Genomic DNA, 12,869 nt, shown 5'->3' on the forward strand with positions numbered 1-12,869 from the left:
AAGAAGTATATCCTCCCCTTCTTCAAAATGAACCCAGGGCAACTAACAAAATATATCTTTAAAAATCATAAACAATAAAAGCACAGTGAAAATGGAGTTAAATAAAAAACAATGAAAAGTAGCAGCGTACAAATAGTGGCTGATATGCAAATTAACAAAACATGGGTGCAGGGATAGCACACTGCTATGGGGGAGGGACAATTTTCATCACTCTCTTTCTCCCTGAAGCCAGTTGACTCCCGAAATTATGTCCCTGGAGGGCTGCACAATCTTCATATTTAGAAGCCTCTATTCTATTTCCTTGTTGTGCTGGTCATAGACTGTAATAAACCATGAAGCCACTGTTAGCTTCATAGGGAAGGAGATAGTGTAGTGGTTCTCAACCAGGATTCCACCAGATGTTGCTGAATGACAATTCCCAGCATTCCCAGACACAATAAATTGTAGCTGGGGATGATGGGAGTTGTGGTTCAACAATATCTGGAGGAACCCTGGTTGGGAAGTACTGAGATAGTGATTAAAATCACACCTGCCTCGCAGCATCAACACTTCTTTAGGAAGCAAGTTGACCAATATCTTTTACTAAAAATAAACAGCATTAATAAGTTTTGTGGAATAAAAATGTCCTTAGCAATCATCTAAAGAAAGCCAAAGAGGGAGACTGTTGGATCTCTCTGGGAAAGAATTCCAAATATGAGGTGCCACTACTGAAAAGTCCCTGTTTCTAGTGTCCACCAAATCTATTTTTAATGTATTTATGAAATATTTATATCCCGCCATTCTTCCTGAGAACAGGCACCCCAGGTGACTGATGATGACATAGTATACACACACAAAAAGGTTTTTTTAACCCTGGTGATTGATAAATTGATTGATTGGGAGATTATTTAATATGCCCAGGGGCATATCTAGTGTGGGGCAGGCAGGGCATGTGCCCCGGGTGCCACTTGAAGGGGGGCGCCATTTTTAAAAATGAATTTTTTTTAAAAAAAAATGGCCACCATGCATGCTCAAATGACCTCTGAGGGGTCATGCCAGGCCTCACAGAGGCCATTTGAGCATGCGCCATGGCTATTTTGTTTTCGGTGGCCATTAAAAAAAAAATTAAAATTGGCCACTGCACATGCTCAAATGGTCCCTGCAAGGCCCTAGGCCATGCCAGGCCTCTCAGAGGCCATTTAAGCATTCATTCATTCATTCATTCATTTGATTTCTATACCGCCCTTCCAAAAAATGGCTCCGGGTGGTTTACAAGGAGAAATAAAAAATAAATAAGATCAAACCCTGTCCCCAAAGGGCTCACAATCTAAAAAGAAACACAAGATAGACACCAGCAACAGTCACTGGAGGTACTGTGCTGGGGGTGGACAGGGCCAGTTACTCTCCCCCTGCTAAATAAAGAGAACCACCATGTTAAAAGGTGCCTCTTTGCCAAGTTAGCAGGGGTTAGCATGAACAGCAGCTTCCAAGTTAGCATGCATGCCAGCCTCCAAAATGGCCACCACACCGATCTTTGCAGGCCCAAACGGGCCCAAAAATCAACCCGGGGTGGGCTGCGGCAGTGAATTAAGAGGCTGGCAGGGGGAGAGTGAACCTTTGCAGACCGCCCCCCCACACACACACACAGCCAAAGGGGCTATAGGTAATTTTTTTAAAAAAAATTACATCTAAATTAAAAATAATAATAATATAATATAACTCACTGTATGCATATTCAGTTTGGCACTATGTACAGAGAATCAGGGCTTGTGAATACTGATCTGAAGCTTATGAGTTAGGATTATATTCATTTGTTGCTCTTACTTCGCTTCTTGTGATAAGTAAGTTAAATGTGAACATAAGAACAGCCCTGCTGGATCAGGCCCAAGGCCCATCTAGGCCAGCAACCTGTTTCACACAGTGGCCCACCAGATGCGGCTAGAAGCCACAGGCAGGAGTTGAGGGCATGCCCTCTCTCCTGCTGTTACTCCCCTGCAACTGGTGCTCAGAGGCATCCTGCCTTTGAGGCTGGAGGTCCTCCAACTAGTAGCCATTGATAGACCTCTCCTCCATGATAAGAACATGATATGAACATAAGACATAACATGTGATGTCTTAATAATATGGCTATTAATGGTGAGTTTGTCTTTGAAATTCAAAGACAACAGTCTTTGACACAGTTTACTCTGCATATCCTTTAATTATTTTCAGAGTATCTGGGAAAAGCCAAATGCTCCATTTATTTTTTAAAACCTATGTAATAGTGATGCTACAATGCATAGTAGAGAATTTGACAGGCACTTCTGTTTAATTTTACAAGTACACCTCCACATAGTATTTGGGTATTTCATGAGCCCCAGCATACTGAAATTTGTAGTTTTCCAGCATGTTAGGGTCTGGCTATGTCCACTGCTAAATAGTTTTTGAAATATTAAAAGATTAACGAGCTTGACTTTTATTTTTGAGCTGATATTATGGAAAACCCTTGCTAACTTGGCAAAGAGGCACCTTTTAATATGGTGATTCTCTTTATTTAGCAGGGGGAGAGTAACTGGTCCTATCCACCCCCAGCACAGTACCTCCAGTGACTGTTGCTGGTGTCTATCTTGTGTTTCTCTTTAGATTGTGAGCCCTTTGGGGACAGGGATCCATCTTATTTATTTATTATTACTTTGTGTAAACCGCCCTGAGCCATTTTTGGAAGGGCGGTATATAAATTGAATGAATGAATGAATGAATGAATGAAGTTATCTGAAAGATTGGTGTCAAATGTTTGGACACGAGGCACAATTTCAGTGCTTGCCCTAGGTGCTATTTTTCCTAGATACGCCTCTGAGTATGAGATGATGCCTTTCTGCATCTTCCTGTAACGTTGCTGCCTGATATAGTGCCAGCGTGGATTTGAACCGGCAACCTTCTGCTTGTTGGTCAAGCATTTCCCCGCTGCACCACTTAAGGTGTGCTGTACTGACAGACAAAGCACAGGATCCAGACTTGCATGAGCAGAACAATTCACACACAAGAGATCTTTCCCACCTCCACCCCACTGCAGTCCCCTAAGCCTCTCTGGAAGTGAATGGGGTGGGCTATGGGGCATTTCCTGCAGAGAGAGGAATTATGTTTAAAGGGCACAGGCAACATCCATGAATAGAGCTCTGCTCATGAAAGGTGGCTTTTGTTGACTTTGGGGGATTCCCTCCTTGCCCTGTGGCCTCTTGTGCTCCATTTCACATCATTTCTGAAGTTCTTTGCTTTGACCCTCAAACACAGCTTCTCAGGTTGCCCAGGGCCTGCAGCAGGGAGGAGGTGGCAGAAAAGTTCCCTTGTGCAAATGTCATTCTGCTCAAGCAAGTGTGGCTCCAAGCCAGAGTTTCTACTAGGGATGTGCACGAAAGGTTGTTCGGCACGGCGGGGGTAGGGCTTTAAGGGCGGGGGAGAGTGTACTCACACCCCCGCCGCATTTCCCCCGCCGGCGCTCTCGCAATTAGAAGCCCCTCGGGACGGCAGCATTCCTCCCTGCCGTCCCGTTGCCCCCATTGGCCGGAAGTGGCCGGAAGTCCCATTCGCGCGTGCGCCCGTCGTGCGCGCGCATGACGGGCGCACGCACGAATGGGACTTCCGGCCACTTCCAGCCGACGGGGGCAACGGGACGGCAGGGAGGAACGCTGCCGTCCTGAGGGGCTTCTAATTCCGAGAGCGCCGGTGGGGGAAATGCGGCGGTGTGTGTGTGAGTACACTCTCCCCCGCCCTTAAAGCCCTACCCCCGACGGCGCCGAAACGCCGAATCGCCCCCACCACCCAAAACGTTTCGGCGGCCTTTTCAATGGCCGCCGAAATGTTTCGGGCTCAAGCCTAGTTTCTACTCAAACAGAAAAGGTGGGAAAGAGATTTGCAATGGGTGAGGTGGATGGATTAAGGAAGAACCACCAGTCAGTGGAGGAGGAAGATAAAGTGCTGTTAGGTGGGTTGAGGACATGCGAGGAGACTTGGAGGAGGGGCAGGGGTGGGGAAGTGTATTAAGTAGAGCAGGAGAGTAGGGGGCTGTTCAGGAAATCAGGAGAAGCTGGTAGAAGGCACAGTAATGGGAACTGCAAAAGAGACAAGGAGGAGACCTGCCAGTAGATGACCTTGTGAAGAATGTAGGAAGAAAAGAGTTGACCCAAATTACCACTGAGTTGCAGCACCTTCCCACTGTGGAGAGGCTAAGAGATCTGGAAACTTTAGCTTGGCAGGGTGGTTGGTTGGGAGGACCCGCAATTTCAGTGCTTGCCCTAGGCACTATTTCCCCTAGATACACCTCTGAATATACCCACCCCCAGGTAGGGGTGGGTCTGGACCGGTCCAGAGGCCATTGTAAAGGCCTCTGTACCATCCTGACCGGTTCGGACCTGGCCGGTCCGGTCCGGGTGGAGGGGGTCCCTTTAAGGGCTGGGAGGGTTTACTTACCCCTCCAGCCACTTTGCCCCCTCCAGCGCCCGTAGTTATTGTAGAAATTGGGGCGGCAGGATACCTCCCTGCCGCTCCTTCTTGCTCCGCAATTCAAAAGGCTGCAACAAGCCTTCTGTGCACGCGGCGCGGCGCGCGAGCTTCACGTCGACCCGACGCGACGGGTAGACTGGGCCTCCGACCTCATCCCGGCGGTCGGAGGCCCGGTCTACCCGTCGCGTCGGGTCGACGTGAAGCTCGCGCTCCGCGCGACGTGCGCGTGCACAGAAGGCTTGTTGCAGCCTTTTGAATTGCGGAGCAAGAAGGGGCGGCGGGGAGGTATCCTGCCGCCCCAATTTCTACAATAACTACGGGCGCTGGAGGGGGCAAAGTGGCGGGAGGGTAAGTAAAAAAGGGACCCCCTCCACAGTGCCGGACCGCAGGTGTGCAGTTCCGTGCACACCCCTACCCCCAGGCTACAGATATTGCTCTGCTGTTGCTATTCATCTGCTACTCTTCAGATGTTTTGTAGTGATCAAATAGGGCCTGCCTTGTCCCTGTGGGGTATGACATCTTCTCATCCAGGCAGCTGGGCAGTCAGAGGTGACAGAGGTGGCTTATGAAGACTCTAGGGGGATGATGGAAAATATGCACTCCCCAAAAGTTCAGGTGTTACAGCTATTGGTGGTTTACCAATTGTTGCACTTCAAAGGTTCTGAGACACCCATAGAGAGGATATAGCCCCCTCTCTCCCAAGGGTTAGAAGTGGGCCAGTGAGGAAGATCTCAGTTGCTGCTCAAAGGGCTCAGACAGGTTCATATGGGAATATGAATTGGTACCAGACTGTTTAAGCTATAACAATGAAAGCCAACACCTTAAATTGGGCTGCAAGGGAATTGGCAATCAATGAAACTAATACAAAAGTGGTGTAATGTGGACTGAGCATCCTGCTCTAGCCAATAATCCTAACAGCCACATTTTGTGCCAATTTTTTTTAAAGTAGTTTTTAAATTATTCAAACTTTTAAAAACAGTGCTCAGCTGTCTTTAAAGGCAGCCCTACATAGAGCGCATTACAATATTCTAACCTGGAGAACTAATAAAATTCAAAGATACTGCGTATGGAGGAAGATTTAATACATTGCACAGATACCTGATATGCAATATGTTTCTGTGCACCTTGCACATGTGTGGTGTCAGTAAGGACTGGATCATCCAGTATCAGCTGCCCAAGGCATGCTTTGCTTGATTTGATGTGGTCTAGGTGCAGTTCTTTAATTCCCACATAGAAGTGAATGGCAACTATTTGCTTACATGAGAGAAAGTAAAGAGACACCCCTGGGATGCCACTACAATTTGAATAGGCTTAAATTTGCCCTTTAGGAACATAGGAAGCTGCCTTATACCAAGTCAGACCCTTGGTCCATCCAGTATTACCTACACAGACTGGTAGCAGCCTCTCCAAGGTTGCAGGCAGGAGGCTCTTTCAGCCCTATCTTGGAGATGCCAGGGAGGGAACTTGGAACCCTCTGCATGCAAACATGCAGGTGCTCTTCCCAGAGCAAGGGGAATATCTTACAGTGTGCACACATGTATTCTCCCATTCAAATGCAAACCAGGGTGGACTCTGTTTAGCAAAGGGAACAATTCATTCTTGCTGCCACAAGACCAGCTCTCCTCCCATGTCCCTGGTGGCCCCAGCTATTAAGTATTAAGCCTACTCCTATCTGCATTGCCCCTGGGACATGTTGCTTGGCCTGACTAAAGTGTGATGGAATAATGGGAACTGACTTATATCAGATAAGTAAACAGATACTTCACTATCTACAGAATACAGTTGCTGATGACAATTGTTTTCTTTACATACAGTTTTTCGAATAACTTTAAAAGCTGTTTTGTGCGAACAAAGAAATGCTGTGGTGTGATTTCTTGTTCATAACACAAAGTCTACAATATCTCCCTCCCCCTCACCTTCCTTTACTGTCGATAACTTTTTAAACTTTTTTTTTCATTGTTTGCTGTTTTCCCCGGGATCATAAGAGCACTAATGGAAACAGGTAGACTTTTACAAGCAATAATTTGGTTCTTTTATCAACATAAACAACTATAAAAGGCACTGAAAGGTTTGATTATGGCCTCATAAAATGCATTGTGAATCCTACAAACATCTTCACTACAAGTCCCTTTGAAAGGAATGGAAGTTGCAGAAGAGCAGGACTGTATTTGTATGGGCCGCCTATTCATCGTAACTTGACTTATACAGAATGAAGACTCCTGGTTCAAACTCTAAGCTTTTGGTGCTTAACATACAGTATTGTTACAATGGTATTTAATATATTACATGCTGGAGAAAACATAAGTGCATTTTCTTTCTGGGGCAGATTCCTTGGTAAATATGTGAATATAGGAAGAACCCTGCTGGATCAGACCATAGGTAATCTATTCCAGCATCCTGCTTCTCACATTGGCAGATCAAATGCTTCTGAGAAGCACATAAGCAAGGTGAAAGCAATAGCCCTTTTCTGCTATTGCTTCCCAACAACTGGTATTTTGTGGCATACTGCCTTTGAAATTCCATGTATACTTTGCCTCCCATGGAGTCATCATAACTAATAGTTGTTGATAGACACTGGGAGAAGCTGAGGCAAACCAACATTGATAAGCAGCTGCTTTTTTTTGATACAACAGCTTCATGAAAATTCGAATATTAGAATAAGACCTCATCCTAAAGGAGCTTTATCTCTGCCGATCCCTACTTGTAAAGGAGTCAGAAAAGGGTGCATCTTAGCTCCTATGCTATTTAATATTTTTATTAATGATCTTGCCCCTTGTTTACAGGACTCTAGTTTTCACTCTCCATCTATTGTAGGAGTCAACATGCCTCTACTATTATATGCGGATGCTGCTGCTATTATGGCAAGATTGCCAGTTGGCCTCAGAAGAGCCTCGAGATGTCTGGCTCTCTATTGTAGAACTAACCAGCTCTCCATTAACTATCAGAAGTTGAAGGTTATGGTATTTGCGAGAAGACCCAAATTATTTCGATGGTCGATAGATAATCATCAGCTTGAGCAGGTTTATACATATAAATATCTGGGAGTGGTCTTGCATGCCAGAGGGACCTGAAAGGCCCATATAGAATATGTTACACTGATGGCTCAGAGAAGTTCTCAAGCTATACGGAAGGTTTTTTCATACTGGAGGAGGGGAGATCATACCGGCAGCTCTTAAGCTGTTTGCAGCCAAAGCCAGGAGTCAGTTACTGTATGGCGCGCAGTTGGGCCCCTATCCTTCCTATAAACTCCTGGAAGCTGTGCAAAATAAATTTCTTAGGGCAATACTAAGAGCACCAAGATGTGCTCATTCTGTGGCATTGAGATTTGATCAGGGTGTTCTGAGAATTGAAGCTAGAGCTTGGATGTTGATCCTAGCATTTTGGCTTAGGATGAATTTCTCTCCTCAAGGATGGATTATGGCGATTTTGGCTGATAGTTTTCAGTCTTCTTGCGCCCAGGCAATCCATGCTAAAATTCTGTCATTTGGATTCTCCATGGATTATCTGGTTTTGTTGAGCCATAATCAAGCTCTATAGGCTCTGAAGCAGAGAATCCTGGATACTGAATATCAACACAAGCTTTCCATGATCCCAGAATGTTCGAGAAGGAGACTAGGTTTATGCACTGCTGTCAAGGGTCCCACTACTTATCTGTATACTCTAGAGAACCGGTGCTTTCTTTAGAGCAAGGTATGACCTGCTCCTGTCGGCTATGCTGGCGGAGAGAATAAAGAACATACCTAGGGATGATAGAATCTGCCCCTGTGTTTATAAGGAGATTGAAACCATCCAACATGTATTGCTTCGTTGTCTGTTTAACAGAAAGATAAGATGCCTCCTGATATCTCCTTGTCTGGCACCCTTTCCAGGATGCTCAGAAGATTTTTGTGTCTCTTATCTTTTGGCAGATCAATCTCCAACTATTACATACTAGTATTTTTAAGCCCATTATAATAACGGGCGCTAGCCTTTTTACCCCCCTTTATGTGTTCTTCATCTTTTTTTTCTTTGTGTGTGTGTGTTTGTTTGTCTCTCCTGTCCCACCCTCCCTCCTGCCCCACACTCTGGCCTCTCTTCCTCCCCCTCCCACCCCGCTCGCACCCTCCCCTTCCTGTCAGCCTCCTGCCCCAGTTCCTCCTGCCACCCCACTCCCTCTTGCCCTTCCTTTCCCCCTCCCCCTGCCTAACTCCCTCTTGCCCTTCCCCCTCTTGCCCTTTCCCCTCCTCCTGCCCCACTCCCTCTTGCCCTCCCCCCTGACCCACTCCCTCTTGCCCCACTCCCTCTTGCCCTTCCACCTCCCCCCTGCCCCACTCCCTCTTGCCCTCTCCCCTCCCCATGTCCCACTCCCTCTTGCCCCTCCACCCTGACCCACTCCCTCTTGGCCCTCCCTCTTCCCCCCTGCCCCACTCCTTCTTGCCCTCCCCCCTGCCCTACTCCCTCTTGCCCCTCCACCCTGACCCACTCTCTCTTGGCCCTCCCTCCTCCTCCCTGCCCCACTCCCTCTTGCCCTCCCCCCACTCCCTATTGCCCTCCTCCCTGCCCCAGTCCCTCTTGCCCTCCCCCCTCCAACCCTCCCTCTTGCCCTCCCCCCCGCACTTGCCCTCCCCCCTTCCCCCTCTCCCCTGCCCAGAAGAGTCTTGCGCTCCCCCCCCCGGCAACTTTACTCACTGTTTTGAATGCGACGGAGAAAGGAGCTCGCAAGCAGAGCTCATTTCTCGGCCAAGCCTCTTCTCGGACTGTTGCATTGGGCGTAAAGGGCACCCAGCGGCAGTCTGGGCAGTGTCTTTGCTGAGAGAGGAGCTCTTTTCGTGAGCTCCTTTTTCCTTGGGTAAGGAGATCTCGGGCAGCTGGGTGGGCGGTTGGTGGCGGCGGCCGCGGAGGCATTTTCCTGGGCCATGTTGGCCCTTGTTCATGTGTGGGGGAGCGGGGAAGGCGGGATCGGGCTCCTGGGAGGGTGGTTGGCGGCGGCGGCGGCTGCGGCTGCGGAGGCATTTTCCTGGGCCATGTTGGCCCTTGTTCATGTGTGGGGGAGCGGGAAAGGCGGGATCGTGCTCCTGGGAGGGCGGTTGGCGGTGGCCGCCGCGGTGGCATTTTCCTGGGCCATGTTGGCCCTTGTTCATGGGGGGGGTGCGGGGATGTCGGGCTGTAGTGCGGGGAAGTTGGGCCCCAAGGTTCTCCCCCCCCCCCCGCCGGCTTTAGCGGTGACGCCAGGCCTTGGCGGTGGCTCCGCCACCACCTCGGCCGGCTTTCCCCCACCGCCTCTTTCCCCTCCGCCTCTTTCCTATCTTCGCGGCGGCCGCTTCTGGCCCCACCGTTCCCCTCGCCGCCTCTTCCCGGCTTCTTCTGAGCGGCTGCTTCTGGCCGCCCAACATGGCCGCCGGGTGCTGGCGGTCATGCCTCCCTCGGCGTGTTCTGGGCATTCGCTCCGCGCATGCCCAGAACCACCAAGGAAGGCACGAACACACACTTGGTGTCCGTCCACGGACGGACACCAAGCGTTTTATTAGAGAGGATAAGGTGGTGAAGTTTTGCTCTAATGCTATGTGGTTACGTCAGTTTTTTAATTTCATGTGTATGTTCTTCCTGGATTTTTAGTTTATATTTATATTTATTGTTAGCAATTGCTAGTTAAATCTTTGATTGGTACTGTATGTGACTGATGTTTTATTATTTTCTAGCAACTGTTAACCTTCGGAGGATTTCTGTATTCTACCATTCTTTAGTTGTTTTGTAAGCTGACCATGGGTCGTAAATAAATATCTGTACCTATCTGATAGACATATCTAACCTAGTGACCATCGGCACACCTTGGGGCAATGAATTCCATACACTGCTGTTGTGCACACAACTTTGTTGGGGAGAGTGGGTGCGGATACGGCTCCTCTCTGCCTCTCTGTACACAATTTCCTTTCCCTTACAGCTCTGCCCTTCAATGTGACAGATAAGCTGAACCTCAGTGAGCAGCAGAGCCAGAAGCTGGAGAAGGAAGTCCTCCAGCATCCCACAATGCACCACACCAGGAACCTGGTACATCGGGGGATTCCCCTGCTGCTGGGCACTCTTGACAACCAGTTTTGTGCACACTTGGGTTGCAAGCAGCCCAAGCATGCTCACAACTGGGGACTGGGGTAGAAGGGCATTTCCCACCCTTCTACCTCAGTAAAAGCCTGGGCAACATACCCAGGGTACCTGGTGGGGCAGCACCCGATCCTAGCACTCCACAGGAGCAGCCCTACCCGGGTAGGGCTGTGCAAGCCTTGGTAGGGCTGCTTGTGTGAACAGCCTCGTTAAATATGTTGTTTGAATAAGTGTCCCCATTAATCTACTGCCAAACACTTCAGTTTCATTCAGTTACGTACATTTATCATGTTCCGTTTCCAGCTCTTCTTTTCTCTCAAATAAGGGTTGGTGTAGCAAGATTTCCCCCCTTATCTGTGAGATTATCTTACTCTGCAACTGAGATGCTCAAATGCAATGGAGCATGCTCAGTATGATCAAAGGAAGTTGCTTTCTTTTTTGTGCCCACAACTCAAGCTTGACCCAGTAATGAAATCTGACAGGGTACTGAAAAATTAAATTCTTTATCAGAAAACCTTACCAGAAAAGGCAAGTCTGATTGGGTAAGACAAAATTATATTCTTATTGTGCATGGGAAAACAGTGCCGGGTAACAAAATCTCAGAGATAAGACAAGTTGTTTTAGTAAGAACTAATCTGCCTATTTTCCTATCACTATTTGGACTAAATTTGGTCCAAATCGGTTAGGCAGTGCACAAGTTAGCCCACTTGTCCCTCAAACGTTCATGCATCCACCATCTTGAATTGGGGTGGATGACATCATCACAAACTATGCATTTGAGGTGACCCTATATGTCCCTACAGCTGTACCAAATTTGGTCCAAATTGGTTCCCACTTGCACCTCAAACATTCACATGCATACCATCTTGAATCAGGGTGGATGACATCATTTCAAACTACACCCTTGAGCCATTCCTATGTGTCCCTACACCTGTAGCAAATTTGGTTCAAATCAGTTAGGCAGTTCACAAGTTAGCTCAATTGTGCTCAATTTCATATGTTCATGCATGTACCACCCTGAAGTAAATGACATCATCACAAACCATGCCATTGAGGTGTCCCTGTGTGTCACTCACTACAACAGTACCAAATTTGGTTCAAATTGGTTAAACGGTTCACAAGTTATCCCACTTGCGCCTCAAACATTCATGTGTCAACCATCTTGAATTGGGATCGATGATATCATCACAAATTATGCCATTGAGGCATCCCTATATGTCCCTATGGCTGTAGCAATTTTGGTTCAAATCAGATAGGTGGTTCACAAATTAGCCCACTTGAACCTCAAATGTTTACATGTTCACCATATTGAATTGGGGTGGAAGACATCATCACACACTCTGCCACTGAAGTGTCCCTTTGGGCCCCTAAAGCTGTACCAGGTTTGGTTCATATTGGTCCAGGCATTGAGAAGTTGGGGGAGGGGTGACACACACAGATGGACACACACACATATGGGATGCCAGGTGATATCATAAGCCTCCTGGAAAGTAGGCTAAAAAAAAAAATCTCGGTACAGGGCAGACATAAACAAAGGTGCTGTAGTGGGGCATGCCTCTACTTGCACTTCCAATACCTGTTTTAAAAGGTATTGGGAATGCATATGGGGGCGGTGATTCAAATGAATAGCCCCCTCACATGATTGAGGGACACCCTGAACTGACCCTAAAAAGCTCCAGACACTTAAGCTTTTTCTCACAGGAAGGGTGCTCCAACCTCCTGACCACTTTGGTTGCTCTTTTTTGTACCTTAACCAGCAATGCAGGTTCCCCCTCCCACAATTTTCTCTCCTTTTCTCTCTTCTCTCCTTTTCTCTCCTTTTCAGAACACAGTATTCTAGATATGGCTGCACCATAGATTTGTACAGTCATCCCCAGTGGCGCACCCAGGTCATTGACCTGACCCTGACCTGAAGGGCTCCAGAGGCCCCTCACCATGATGGGGGGTAAGGAGAAAGACTCCCCCTTTTGCAGTGTAAAAAAATAATGCTGCTGCATGGTGGTGGAGGGGGGACAAGGAGAGGAGATTTCCCCTTTACTGAGATATTTACCCAGGGGGTGGGTAGGATGGGGTGTGGCGGTTGCAGGGAGGGTGGGAGGCGAGAGTTCCCCTGTTACCATCCGGGGTGGGAGGTGGAGACCTCCTTCCAGCTCCATTCCCTCCTCCCAAGTGACTAAATGGCCTTTCGCGTCTCTGCTAAGCAGGTAGTTTCCGGCCTTCCCCAACATGGAGGAAGCAGAGAGGCCCATCCAGTCACTTGGGAGAAGGGAGCAGAGCTGGAAGGAGATTACCACCTCCTATCCCGGACGGTAACAGGGGAACTCTCCCCTCCT

The 12,869-nt window shown here is 48.1% G+C and overlaps 1 protein-coding gene across 2 annotated transcripts in view; it reads left to right on the forward strand.

Annotated features, from left to right (window-relative positions):
• Positions 1-12,869, forward strand: part of ITGA1 (integrin subunit alpha 1) — a 134,014-nt gene that overhangs the window by 22,645 nt on the left and 98,500 nt on the right. The window contains exon 1 of one of the 2 annotated variants that reach the window (XM_053297217.1): positions 10,403-10,485. The exons of the other annotated variant lie outside the window; for it this stretch is intronic. The gene's annotated coding sequence lies outside the window, so the exon portion shown is untranslated. Of the gene's footprint in view, positions 1-10,402; positions 10,486-12,869 lie in introns of those variants that run through there. 2 annotated transcript variants of the gene reach the window in all.

This window comes from Hemicordylus capensis, chromosome 2, assembly GCF_027244095.1.
Source record: "Hemicordylus capensis ecotype Gifberg chromosome 2, rHemCap1.1.pri, whole genome shotgun sequence".
Taxonomy (NCBI): domain Eukaryota; kingdom Metazoa; phylum Chordata; class Lepidosauria; order Squamata; family Cordylidae; genus Hemicordylus; species Hemicordylus capensis.